The 15134-nt window shown below is 36.2% G+C and overlaps 1 protein-coding gene and 1 long non-coding RNA gene across 3 annotated transcripts in view; one reads left to right on the forward strand and one right to left on the reverse strand.

Moving 5' to 3' along the window:
* Nucleotides 1–15134, reverse strand: part of LOC134655083 (adipokinetic hormone/corazonin-related peptide receptor variant I) — a 186064-nt gene that overhangs the window by 111957 nt on the left and 58973 nt on the right. The gene's annotated exons all lie outside the window — the stretch shown is intronic.
* On the forward strand, nt 5536–6091 carry LOC134655233 (uncharacterized). Its single transcript, XR_010097420.1, has 2 exons — nt 5536–5722; nt 6008–6091. It is a non-coding gene; the product is annotated as an uncharacterized LOC134655233 (long non-coding RNA).

Consider the following 15134-nt stretch of genomic DNA (forward strand, 5'->3'; position numbering starts at 1 on the left):
CATAATTCTAAATTCTTGCGGAACCCCTGCAGGGGTGTCGCGGAACCCTAGGGTTCCGCGGAACACACTTTGAGAATGGCTGGGTTAAATTATTGATTGTGCATTTCAAACTAGCTCGGTATGGTAATTTCCCGATACTAAGGAGATTAGACGCTTACATGCATGTTTGATAGTTAACGTTTGTTTGTTATGTATTATAATTTTTTTGTTGAAAACCAGATATGTTTCCAGTTAAATGTATAAATTAAAAAAAACATGACGAACTGATTTCATTACGATGCTAAATATCGTTAGGTAATTGAAAATTATGTTTGCACAAAGTAATTGTGCAATATTGCGAATTTCAAGACCTATAAAATCAGATACGTACACACCTTTTTTATTGTCTAACGTAAAACTGTCCCAATTTTTTTATTTGAAAACAAGGACGATATTAAAAATAATTGTTTCACCATTAGGGGAGAATTTGTGTTACATGGTAACACTCGTCTAGACGCACACATTCAAACCGTCCGCCATTGCAGTGTCACAGTTTGTCTTAGGTGACAGTCCGTCCGTAATATTCTAGGTCCATGCTTTAACTCACGTATGTTTATTTTTAGGGTTCCGTACCCAACAGGGTAAAAACAGAACCCTATTACTAAGATTCCTCTGTTCGTCTGTCCGTCTGTCTGTCCGTCCGTCTGTCTGTCACCGGTGTCAGGCGTGTCTCACTCCGCGATTTCGTCGCTTTGCTATAGGTAGCTAAAAGTACATCCGTTGGGCCCTACTTTTGGGGAAAGCCATTCATAAGCCGCGCGTGGCGCTGTCGCCACCTAGCGGCCATATCTGTGCTGATCGTAACAGACGCGTTTTGTTAGAGAGTGAGTCTTCTGTACTTAGTACTATTATTTATTCTGTACCGGTGTCTCATGAACCGTGGTAGATGATGACAGATGATGTATTTCTGTTGCCGCTATAACAACTTAAAAGTACGGAACCCTCGGTGCGCGAGTCCGACTTGCATTTGTCCGGTTTTTTATTTACTATACTTCGTTTTATTTAGCATTAGAAATTTGGTAAACAATCTTGATGTGTCTTTTAATTGAAAAACACATTTTAAAAATAAGTTACGGTAAATATGTAACAATTATGAATCTAATACGATCTTTTATAGTCTTCTGCTTTCATAAGTAATAGTTATTGATTTTTAAAAAGTGTTTTTCAATTAAAAGACATGTCAAAATCGCTTATCTTCTTTCAAGTTCTTTCTAATGCTAAAAAAAACGAACTATACGTGCGGCATGTTTTTGGAGAGCCTGCCTCCATTTTCAAGCACTGTTACGTCATGGTTTATCGCTTTCTTAAAAAAAAAATTGCTATTTTCGGAACAATTCAAATTATTTTTACAAAATATTTCGATTTTTGTTTTTAAATAGATAGTCACACTACTATAAACAAACATTATAAAACTGAAATAGGTGTCATAATAACATCATGATATCATCATCAGGAGGGCTTCGTCACTTTTTCATATGACGTCTATTAGGTACAGTTTATAATAAATAAATATTTAATATATAATATCTGGAAGACCGAACTTTGCTCGTAAAACATATAAAAACTCAAAAATGCGCGTTTTCCGAGTGATAAACCGTAGCTACATTGATTTTTCGCCCCCGAAAACGCCCATATAGCAAATTTCATCGAAATCGTTAGAGCCGTTTCCGAGATCCTTAAAATATATATACCTACGTATAAATAAATAAGTATACAAGATTTGCTCGTTTAAAGGTATAAGATAAGATAAAAAAAATGATTTGTGTTTTTAAATAGGTAGTTACACTACTGTAAACATACCTACATTATACTTAAACTGAAATAGTTGTCATAATACATATTTAATACTAAAGCCAAAAAAAATCGCCTTTACCACTGGAGGGCTTCGGCACTTTTTCTATAATATATGACGTCTATTAGGTACAGCTAGTTTATAATAAAAAAAATGTTTAAGATATATGAAAAGACAGTTTTACTTTTTGCTTGTTTGTCGTATCCGACATCCAAAATCGGATCGGACAATGTAAAACCGCTCTAACTATTGGATTCCCGACAGACTTTGTTAATTGAGAAAGTGATTCGGGTACAAACTTATGGATTCCGTTATTAAGCCGTTGTCACTCCAAAAGAGAGATCAAAGTGATCAACATTTCAAGTTTGTTTACAACTCGAGCTCTAAAACGTAGGGTCCTGTACGGCTACCATCAGTTTGGCACTGACATAAACGCCATCGAGAACGTAATTTACTTTCTATACCTACATCTCGCTCGTACTCGCATATTAGTGCGAACGAGATGTATAGAAAGTAAATTACGTTCTCGATAGCGTATATGTCAATTTGGCACTCATGGTACGGGCCCTGATGAGAAAAATCGAACTCAACCCTCAGGGGAATCAAAATAGTTATTTACGATACAAGTGCGGGAATGAGGAAATTCGAAACGAGTGGCGATAAATTAAAACACGACCAAAGGGAGTGTTTTAAATCGACACGAGTTGAATTTTGTTGAATCGACACTGAATTAGAATACAGGTCAAACGAATTACTTTTTTTCAGAGATGTTCAAAATTTGAATGTCATTACCAAATCGATTTTGATATAGGTAGATATAGTCTGTTCGGAAAGAGAAGAGTCGTAGAATGTATTGGATCCCATATACGACTCTTCTCTTTCCGCACAGACTCTTATAATGAAGCAATTACAGCATTTTCACAGATAAGAAATTTACTGTAACAAAACGGTTTATCTTAATGTTGGCTATTAAATATTTACCTACGGATTTTGAAGGCATCATAGAGGGTTCATGATATGTGGGTAGATAAAAAACTTTACTTTACATATGCTTAGTCATTAATAAACGAGTAGGAGATAAAATACGTCTTTTCTCATGAACGTTCTTATAGAGAAATTCCAGACGCCAGAGAGATTAAATAGAAAAGAAGCTATTCGAACAGATTTTACAAGAGAAAACAAATCAGTGTTTAGAATTTGTTCTACTGCTTATAAAATATTCAGGTTTTTCTCTAAATGGAAAGAAAACCTTTCTACTTAAGAGCAATGATATTATATAACCATAGATAGGTTATACTCATACTTGAGGAGCACAAAAAATACTTCCATATTTATTTCTGTGCCTACGAAGAAATCTGTTATTTTTGATTAATTGTCTCATTCCATCCATCTTTGTCACATTCGTTGTTAAACATAAGGTCGTTTCTTGCTCTTTCGGTGTGCAGGAGCTCGTTAGCACGTGCACATTTCTCGTTTGTCCAGCCGCGTCTAAAGGCAACTTGTGACAAATTGTCACAAGTTAAGCGCTTCAATTTTGGAACGCCTATAACCTATCTTGAGTTATAAATCATTGCTTAAGAGAAAAACGGATGATAGATTCTCCATACGAACGTTCCTCATTTTCCTCCCTGGATATCGACATTATGGAAAATATTTTCACAGAATTTTTATGTATTATAGTCATAGCTGAACGTTTGATTTTTTCGTAAGTATTTTTAATTAAGTACCTATTATCAGATCAAAGTTAGGAGCGAAAAACAGGTTTCATAAAAAAAATTAAATGCTCTTAACTCTTATAATAATGAAAACACCCGGTCAAGTGCGAGCCGGACTCGCGTTCCAAGGGTTCCATACATTACCCAATTTTTAACAATGTATTTTTTTATGGGGAACATGAATGAAATGTCTAAAAACCCAGTAGGGGTCGGATCAAAAAATAAGTAATTAAGTCCGACTCACGCTTGACTACTCATTTCTAATAGGTTTTCCTGTCATCTAAAGGTAAATAACTATTACCTGTATTTTTTTTTTCAAATTTTAGTCCCAGTAGTTTCGGGGATCGGACAGACAGACAGATCCGGCACGAGTGATCCTATAAGGGTTCCGTTTTTTCCTTTTGAGGTACGGAACCCTAAAAAATCGAAAAAGATCAAACAGTCGGGCATAGATATGATTAAAATACATCAACTTGTTTAAAAATATTTTCAATAATATTAATATCCAGAGAGAAAAAGGGGGACTACGTTTTTATGGAATACGGTTTCAAGCCAGTCGTCCCCTTTTGTCTTAGATAAGAAATATTTGATAGGTATTTCTTTGTAAACTTTGTTGATTACAAAAACAAAAAATAAAATAGAAATGGAAATCATTTATTCATGACACACAATACAATACAATAAACATAAAAACTTTTTACAAAAAAAAAAAAACCGACTTTAAAAAGGATGAAATAAAATATTATCCTTTTTGAAGTCTATGCGTTACCAACTGATATGTTTGAAGTCGGTGCCAAGCCAAATTTTGTTGCATACCATGATTTGCGATTTGGTGCGATTCAATAAGGATGTACGTTGGATTGTCTTATACGACGACAATGAACGTACTTTCTGTAGGTACAGTTGACGTTAAAAATATCTTTACACTTTTCGCCTTATTACAAAGGAGTAAGGTGCAAAAGTGTTAACATATCTTTGACGTCGACTGTACCTAAGAACACACGATCAAACCTTCTTGGCGCAGTCCGTACCATGTTTGTCGGCACATAGTGTAAATCCAATGCATTTTTTTGCCGTCGTATTTTTTAAAGAACATTTCTTACAAATGTGTGGGATTGGAACTGAGTTATTTCCCGTCCCTTATCCAGAGGACTACATTTCAAAATATAAAACAATTCAAGGAATTTACCTTTTTGCCAAATTTCACCTAAAGCAGTTCAGTTGTTTAGCCATGAAAAGGCGACAAAGAGGCAGACAGAATTACTTGCACATTTACAATAGTTATTATTAGTACAGTTCTAATGGGATTTATAGCCATAAAGCTGATTATTTTTGACTGGTATTGTTACTACTTGGCTTGGCACCGACTTCAAACATATCAGTTGGTAACGCATAGACTTCAAAAAGGATAATATTTTATTTCATCCTTTTTGAAGTCGGTTTTCTTTTTTTGTAAAAAGTTTTTACTTTTCAATTTTTAGTTTTAACGCATTGTTAAGAGCGCGACGCATGAGTGAAAAACGAGATCACGTTTAACATTAAATTCGTGTACCTATTACTTTAATAAATATGTAATTAGGAATTTTCTCGAGTCCGTCTGGGAAATTATAATTCCTGTCACTATCACTACACTAAATCCATCCTCCGCCCCGCCACTGACTCAATCCCTCAACCCCCCCGATCACTCAACCTCACAGCGCATCAACCCCTGATCCAGGAACCCCTCGACCCTGAAGCAACAGCCCTTCAACCGCCAGTCCCCGACCCCTTAATCCCTAACCCTAACCCCCGATCAGTAGCCTTACCTACCAGCTTACCACGAGTTTGACATTAATATATTCGCTAGCGTGTGTGTAACTTACTTTCTTTGCATCTCGCTCGTACTGGCATATTAGTGCGAGCGAGATGCATAAAAAGTAAGTTACGAAGACGTTAATAGCGAATATGTCAATGCCAAACTTGTGATATGGCTACTGATCAGGGGTAGTGTCGAACTCATGGTAAGGCTACAGTCGCACTACATCAAATTGGTGGTTTTCCGAAGAAAATGCTCGAGTTACTTTAGGAAACACCGAAATCACTTTACACGTGCCTTTAAAAATTGAGGAGTTCCCTCAATTCCTCATGGATTCCATCATCAGATCAGAACCAAAAATAATACGGAAACACCTTGGAGGTAACTTCTTCCAAACAAAAAAAGAATTACTCAAATCGGATCACAGGTGCCGGATTAATCGCTGAACATACTACATTTAAAAAAATCATCACCATTATCATCAAAACAATCATCATCATCAGGTCTACTTCATCAAATTGGTGGTTTTCGGGAGAAAATGCTCGAGTTGCTTAAGAAAACACCCAAATCACTATGCATGTGCCTTTAAAAATTGAGGAGTTCCCTCAATTCCTCATGGATCCCATCATCAGAACAGAACCAAATTAATATGGGACCAACTTGGAGGTAGCTCCTTTCAAACAAAAAAAGAATTACTCAAATCGGACCACGGATGTCGGAGTAATCGGTGAACGTACATAAAAAAAAATATAGCCTAACCCGAATACAGAACCTCCTCCTTCTATGAAATTGAAGTCGGTTAAAAACACAACTAATAACCTTTAATAGAAAAATAATCGACTTCACAAAACAGTTTGAAATTATTTATGACCAAAGTGTATATATCATATTCTCATAACAACTATAATTAGCCCCAAGGCGTAAAATACTTGAGTTACCTAAACTTTGAGCAATTGACGAGAATTGGAGACGGTAGGCATCTATATATAGGTACTGTACAAAACGGAATAAAAATAAAAGTATTTAATTTCCTAATAGATAGGTAAACCATCCTATAATACTTACTAGCGACCCGCCCCGGCTTCGCACGGGTTAACAAATTATACATAAACCTTCCTCTTGAATCAAATGGGTAATATCAAATGATATTTCGTACATAAATTCCGAAAAACTCATTGCTACGAGCCGAGGTTTGAAGCCTGTAATACTTAGGTATATATAATATATTATGCTATGATATATTAATGTAATAAATGGCATTCCTATGTCTAGCCACGTCTAGCTGTGTTGGTGTAGTGTAGTCCATCGAGTGGTGTGGAATACTATTACTTATTCCGTGGGTGTGGTGAGGGACAGCCCAAGCCACGTCGCATTTATATATTTTACTAGCGACCCGCCCCGGCTTCGCACGGGTTAACAAATTATACATAAACATTCCTCCTGAATCACTCTATCTGTAAAAAAAATCCTCATCTAAATCCGTTGCGTAGTTTTAAAGATCTAAGCATACATAGGGACAGACAGCGGGAAGAGACTTTGTTTTATATTATGTAGTGATTCTCCCAAAAACTGATCCTGAGTCGTCATCAAGTCGTTTTGTTTACCGCAAGTTGTTATTGACCGTCCGCGACTTCCACGAGTGACCTTCAAAGGTCGCCCGTGTCGTGTCAGCGTCGCTGACAGCGCTGTCAACGGCGGCCATCGTTAGCAGCGACCTCTGACATCAGATAAACGGTGACAACAGGTTGCCGCCTTGTTAATTTTAACGACTGGTTTAAACAAAGGTATATAGAATCTGACTAACGTTTAGGCACAGAATAAGTAATAGTATTATTATACAGAACATACACGCACCACCCCGCCCCGATTCGGATTACCTCGCCCGCGACAGGCCGCGACATGAATGTGTGCGTAAGTCGCTCTACTGAGAGCATGTCAGGATTCCGTCAGAAACTCAATGACGCGTGTACAGACGTGCCGCGCACACATATAAACGCAAATCATTTTTGATGTATGGCGTGTCCGCCCTGTGGTTTAGGTACAGCGGCAGGATGAGTAAAGTTACAATGGAGTTGGCCGAAGTATTTAGCAGATGGCGCCATCATAGCTTGCCCTGTCAATCCCTAGAATTGTGTCAATTTTTTTTTAATGCCCTGGATGCCAGCCCTTTAAGCCAAATGTCATAGAAAAGGGGGCGAGCTATGATGGCGCCATCTATGCAAACCTTTGACAGTTGCCAACCCCATTGCTGGCAAAGAAAGGACGCTTTCCACGACGACTTTCGATCAATGACACTGTGCGAGCGGGACAGCGATATATTTACGCGCGTGCAATAGAGACAGGAACAGGCGGTTCAGTGTGTGAAATTCCTGGTGTTAGGCGTCCTTTCTTCAGGCTTAGACTAATTTATTCCGTATTAACTAGTGCTTATATATTAACCTTTTCGACGCCGTGTCAAACACAAAAGCTGTCATGCTGACGCCACGTCACCGAACACCGAAGTGTCAAATCTGAAATTGAACTTTATGCATATGCACGTAGGTCTATGTTGCTCTGTGGTCTGTGACCGATTAATCGGTCTTTGGCGTTGAACCTACGGTGCGGATATATCGGTCATTGGCGTCCAAAAGGTTAAACACCCCAGCTCCAGGCGTTGTTGTCTTTAATATCTCATTCTATAATTTTTATTGTATATTGGTAACACAAAGCTTACATAAGCAACCCTAAAATATTGAAAATACAGCCTTAGTATTAAAACATTTTAATATATTGTAAAAAAATAGGTTTTTAGAGAAGTTACAATTATCGCCCTTTTTTATTACCTATCTTACAAAATATTGAACTGGCAATTAGCGTAACCAGATAGAATTTGAGTAACGTACTTTTATAACGTTTTATTTTTAGGGTTCCGTACACAAAGCGTAAAAACGGTAGGTAAGACTCCTCTGTCTATCTGTCTGTCTGTCTGTCACCAGGCTGTATCTCATGAACCGTGATAGTATTTCTGTTGCCGCTATAAACAATTAGTAGTTTATGCAACAGTGATATAATAAGGGTTCTTAAAATTCAAGGGTCGAAGTTACAAAACGAGACGTAGTCGAGTTTTGTAAAAAAAGACCCGAGAATTTTAAGAACCAATTATGAGCTGTTGCATATATTGCTTTTTCTATGACAGCTGCAGCAAAAAAAAAGAGTTATTATTAAAAAAAAAGAGTTATTATTTAAAAAAAATTGAGTTATTATTAAAAAAAAAAAGAGTTATTATTGTAAATGAAAACATACCTCTTTCAATCAAGATGATCGGAACTTGTATCTTTAAAAAAAATAAAGCAGTTGTATTATACTCATAAGATGACTGCTAGCAGTCATCTTATGAGCCTATAGACAAATCATTCAAATGACATTGCTTTAGATATCACTGTCAGTCATTTAATTGACACATTTAAGTGCTGGAGTAGAAAAAAATATTAATAAGTACGGAACGCTCGCACTTGTCTGGTTTTTACTATTTTGCTTTCTAATAATTATCAATGACCTACAAATCCATCTCATGAAAATCAGTCATTATGATAATACAAGTGCGAAAAGTAGGAAATCCGGAACGAGTGGCGATAAATTGAAACAAGACCGAAGGGAGTGTTTTTAATCGACACGAGTTGCGAATTACCTTTTCGCACGTGTATTGCACAACGTTTTACAGTACAACATATGGCCCTTAAAATTTTTGACATACGCACGTATTGCCCTTAATCCCGCCCTGGGGCGGTAAAGTAGCACCATATGTACTGTAAATATTTTATTACCATCCTTTTTAAATTAGTAATGTAGAAATATCCAACATTCTCAATCGGAGGCTCAAAACACAAGTACTTTTCAAATAAAACAAAATCTTTTCTATGTATTATTTTTCTTATATATTTGTAACATACTAGTTTATCATAATTTCACAATATCTCAGACAAGTAGGTTAGATCTTGAAACTTTCTTTAATAGTAGTTTGTGTTACAAGGGATCAAAATGATATATTTCCGTCTAAAGTAGAATCCAGAGCGTAATGAGGGATTCAAGTGTTAACGCCCAAGACGAAATAATTTTCATTACCGTGTGACACATACTGCTTTTCACATCAACTATGAGGAAAATAAAAAAATCGTAGTGTTGACACAATCTGATGCTTAAACAGATTATTTAAGCTAAAAAAATAATGTGCAAAAAAATGTTAAAATAGTGTGCTAGAACAGAAAAGTGTTACTTTGATCCCTCCTATCATGGAGGAAAACTGCCACTTTGATCCCTCCTAGCAGGGAAGAAAAAGCTCTTTTCCGAATAGGTGGTGTGAAAATAAAATTTGAATAAATTAGCAAACATTTTCGGCGATTTCTTGGAAATCTTACAACCGTTGTATGTTGGCCTCAAGGGTATTTCATCTTGTAACAAGAAAAAGCCCATTATTAAAATTACTTTAACATTTATTTTACGTTACGAGACTAATACTTTTTCCAATGTTTTGTGGAGTGATGATCTTTGAAAACAGCGTAAAATTATAAGAGTTCAAATGTACCTACATTTTCTAAATCATAATATATTAAAACTCGGGATGTACATACCTAACATTAGCACATATATATTTATAATTCGCATAGGTACAATAATTTCGCTGCCATTATGTAATAAGAGTTATCATTTATCTAATATAGGGCTTTTAATTGAGTTAATTAAATTGCAGTTGAATTAATGCATGTCGCAGGCAGGTAACGGTAATTAATGAACGCTCACAAGATGCCGTCCGTTTCTCAAAAGCTTAATTGTAACTTGTAATTCAAGCGGATGTCACTTTTTGGCAGCTTTTGTTATAAAGGGACTTCCAAAAGCTTATATTAGCTTTTGAGAAACGGGCCCCTGGGGTCCTATTGTATTTGTCAACGTAACAGTTATGACGAGACGACTATAATATTATAAATATAAGATTATACTATTCGCTGAGGCGGAGCCGGGTAAAAGGGTAGTATAGAGGTTTAGAGTCAATAGACGAGTGTAGGTATAGTAATGCACAATTTATTCGATGGTTTGCCTATTTTATACATATGAAGTTATCGCTGATACAAGCAATTGAATACGGCCACTTATATTATCTTATACAAGAATTGCTCGTTTAAAGGTATACATACTACCTTATTCTTGTATATTTATTTATACATATATGTACTTATATATTCCGGGGACCTCAGAAACGGCTCTAACGTTTTCGATGTTTGCTATAAGGGTTTTCGGGGGCGAAACATCGATCTAGCTAGGTCTTATCTCTGGGAAAACGCGCATACTTGAGTTGTTATGTTTTCCGAGCAAAGCTCGGTCTCCCAGATATTATTTCTTATTTTCTATTGGTCATATTTACGTATTACTATAGGTACTTAAATCTACAACCAGAGATATATTGGGGTACGTACGAAACGCTATTTATTTACACTATCGATCTAAATCTAATGGATTTTAGTTTGTGGTCAATCTTAGAGACAAGGGCCTGTGCTACTAAACACAAAAGTGTAAACGCTCTAAAAGCAACACTTACTAAACAATGGGAAAAAATATCATTGGAGAAGCTGCGGCATTTCGTTGAGCAAGCTTCACTCTCTAACAAAACCACAGACTTGTCATTTTCGCGCTCGCGCTTGACAGACAGCTGAAGTGTGCGAAAGGGAAGCCATCACGTATATGAACATACCATGAGTGCGAAAGAGTCAGACTACCAATGAGAAAACGTGACCACTTTTGACTTTGACGACGGCCGCGGACGACCAAGAGCGTATCACAGTAATTTTCAAATTGAAAAATATACACGGATTAGGACGAAAAGTATTAAATAAAGTAATTCAGTGAAGATTGTGTCTTGTAGTGTGCCGGATTTCAGTGTTACAGTGCCAAATAATCCAAGCAAACACTAATTTCAGAGGATTTATGATATTCCTAGCGAAATTTTCATAACGATATTTTGTCAAATTAACAGCGTAAAAAGTGTAAGAAGCCGGTTTATAAAGTTCATTATAAGTTTTTCTTCCCTTGTGTGCTAATATTTTATCATATTAGTCTATAATTTAAAATATTTTGTGTAAAAACATAACCTGTTACTTTACGATAGGGCTTGACAAAATGTTCATATGACAGTATCGATAACTTGTCGGTATATTAATAGCTATGTAATTATTTCTTCACAAGACATCATTAAGATATTAGCTTTTATAACCGACTTCAAATAATAACGATTGTTATACCTTTTTGAAGGTGCTCATGTTTAGCGGTAAATTTAAACTTCACTTTCCAACACAGTAAGAGTTACATTAAGATAAGTCTGCAACGATTTTGATAGTACACGCAGTGCAAGTGTTATTTATACGTCATAATGTCGTAGAATTTTAACGTTTAAAATAACACATTTGAAAAAGTAGTCGATAAAGCAATCAAACATCGACAAATTATTAATATGTTGTAACATGACATCACTATTTTCGATCTCACATAGACAATTTACGCACACACTTGCATTTCATTTTTGGTCGCACTTTTGAAGATTGACAGTTGTTCTAGTCATATTAATTCTATGAACAAAACGCGTTTTTTTACGACAGATATGGCCGCTAGGTGGCGCAAGCGCGAGCAGGCGTCCGTTCCGTGTAGTTTTAATTTTTAAATTATTTTGTACGTGTTACGTAAGTACTTAATAAAATAATTAGAAAAAACATTGTCAACGAATTTTTGGGCTACCCTGTACACTAGACGTACAGCAAAGAGTAAAGTAAGTGGTACCATAGAGAAAAAAATACATAGATTGCTCACTTCATACATCAGTTTTAGTACCAAAAAGACTATTAGCATCTAGCATCGAGTAGCGGGACTATCAGTTCTGCTACTTGACAATAGATGTAGCAGTACTGATAGTTCCGCTACTCGATGCTAGATGTAGACACTGAAATTAATAGTCTAACTGATGTATGGAGTGAGCACTCTTGTCTCTATAATGGTACTGACAGTCGTCCTTTTTTTTAAATTACTACTTTTCTAAAGGCATTAAGAGGCGATGACGACCAAAAAGATAAAGTTTGAATTGGCTTAATCTGTACAAAAAGTTTGTATTGGTTTAGGACGCAACTTTTATCATTACTGCCCATATTCGTTCAAAGAACTCAACGAGAATTAGCTTGAAACTTTTTTGAAGGATTTAGCGAGGGAAATGTTTGAGAAATATGTATTATCTTTAGGGTTCCGTACCCAAAGGGTAAAAACGGGACCCTATTACTAAGACTTCGCTGCGCTGTCCGTCTGTCTGTCACCAGGCTGTATCTCATGAAGCGTGATAGCTAGGCAGTTGCAATTTTCTCAGATGATGTATACTTGATTAAGCAAATCTTGTCAGTATAAAAACGGCACATTTGGAAAATTACGGGTTAGCAATACTACGTTTGAATTGTTCGAAAATCGCGTGTTATTTATATCTTATCTGTGGAACTGTTTTGTTTACATTTCATCGTTGTTCGATGTACATTGCTGCTTTTTGATCGTTTCCATACTTTACCATACTTTAATTTCCTTTACATTGCTACTGGGATACCCGGCTTGACAGACTAGGTAAGTAGGTATATTTCTGTTGCCGCTATAACAACAAATACTAAAAACAGAATGAAATATATATTTAAGTGGGTCTCCCATACAACAAACGTGATTTTTTTGCAATTTGTTGCGTAATGGTACGGAACCCTTCATGAGCGAGGCAGACTCCGGTTTTTCTTACTCATGGCGGCTGGCTGGCACGCGACCCTTTTGTACATTATGTCAAGCCTTTATACTTCTTGTTTTGTTTCATGTCGCTATTATCAGTCTGCCCTTGTCACCCATTGAAATTGTGACATATTATATTTTGTGTGTATAAACTCTTTATTGTACAAAACATATTAAATATCGCACAGGATAGGCAGTACAAAGGCGAACTTTTGAGAGCTTTGAACTTTCGGGAGAACTTTGGAAGCTTTTGTTGCTTTAATATCCACCTTTAGATATCCTATTACTTAATGGTTTTTGGTTAAAATATTATTTTGTTCAACGTGTTATAATTTGTTTTCTGGTTTCTGGTACAAGAACATAGAACCGCTACCGCTTATGGCCTGTAACATGAGAAAAAAGTTTTCTTTTAAAGTCGCTGAACAAATGTTGGTCAATTTCAAAAGGACAGCCTACAGTCACAGCTACAGTTTAATTTTTTGCTCGTATTACAGGGCACACTGGTATATATAACAACTGAATTAAAGTTGATGTAGGTCGGAACTGCTTTTGGCAGAAAAAGGCCGCTGCTAACACACAGGGTACTTTTAGGTAGTTATAAAAGTACTTATGTGTTATGAGGTGAGACTCGACCATTTTAATTAACTTATAACATAAATAATTTTAAATTTTGGGACTGTTGTCTAAATTTTATATTAAAGGAAAAAATGGAAAATTTACGCTTCCGGCAGGACTTGAATCTTGAGATTTGCGATGTCCTGGTAGGCTTCCGTAGCTCAATTGGTTAAGAACAACACACGGATTGTGGAAGATGCGGGTTCAAGTCCTGCCGGAAGCGTAACTTTTTCCTATCCGGTGGCGAATGCACTAGTCCCAAAACGCACTATTAGTCAATACACTCTAATTTCGAAAGCCCCTCTTCTCATAAGAAACTAGGCCCAAAATACCATATTTCCAAAAAGGCTCATTCTCGATTTACACGAGAACCATTGAGAACTAGTCCCAAAATACACCTTTCCCAAAATACCCCAAATTGTGTTCACCTGTGCGTGGCGTAATACTTTATTCTCATAATGCGTAGGTCTCAAAACACTCTAGTTCCAAAATACCCTATTTTTTTGGAATGTCTCTTTGTGACTGCTTTCAGCCGTAATCATTACCCGTTTGATGCCTAAAATTTTTTTTTCAAAAATAGGATTTATTTAATTATTATTTTGAGCTATACAGGGTGTAATCGTTAAGTGTTGCTCGGCGATAGTTCCGTAAATATAGCAGATATCAGAAAATTTCAAATTGATATCGAAAGTGCATATAGTGAAAGGTGGGCGAGAAACTACCCTCATTTATGGCATTAAATAATTAAATAATGCCATAAATGAGGGTAGTTTCTCGCCCACCTAATTATGATAGTTCCATACACTGCTTTATCAACACAGGCATTAAAACACTCGTGTGTATATTGCCCTTCACTTTCACTATATGCACTTTCGATATCAATTTGAAATTTTCTGATATCTGCTATATTTACGGAACTATCGCCGAGCAACACTTAACGATTACACCCTGTATAGCTCAAAATAATAATTAAATACGTAAATCCTATTTTTGAAAAAAATATTTTAGGCATCAAACGGGTAATGATTACGGCTGAAAGCAGTCACAAAGAGACATTCCAAAAAAATAGGGTATTTTGGAACTAGAGTGTTTTGAGACCTACGCATTATGAGAATAAAGTATTACGCCACGCACAGGTGAACACAATTTGGGGTATTTTGGGAAAGGTGTATTTTGGGACTAGTTCTCAATGGTTCTCGTGTAAATCGAGAATGAGCCTTTTTGGAAATATGGTATTTTGGGCCTAGTTTCTTATGAGAAGAGGGGCTTTCGAAATTAGAGTGTATTGACTAATAGTGCGTTTTGGGACTAGTGCATTCGCCACCGGATAGACTTTTTCCATTTTTCCTTTAATATAAAACTTGGAATATTGCTCGCAGATGTATCTGCTTGTTAAAAAATTGGTTTT

This window comes from Cydia amplana, chromosome 16 (genome assembly GCF_948474715.1).
Source record: "Cydia amplana chromosome 16, ilCydAmpl1.1, whole genome shotgun sequence".
Classification (NCBI taxonomy): domain Eukaryota; kingdom Metazoa; phylum Arthropoda; class Insecta; order Lepidoptera; family Tortricidae; genus Cydia; species Cydia amplana.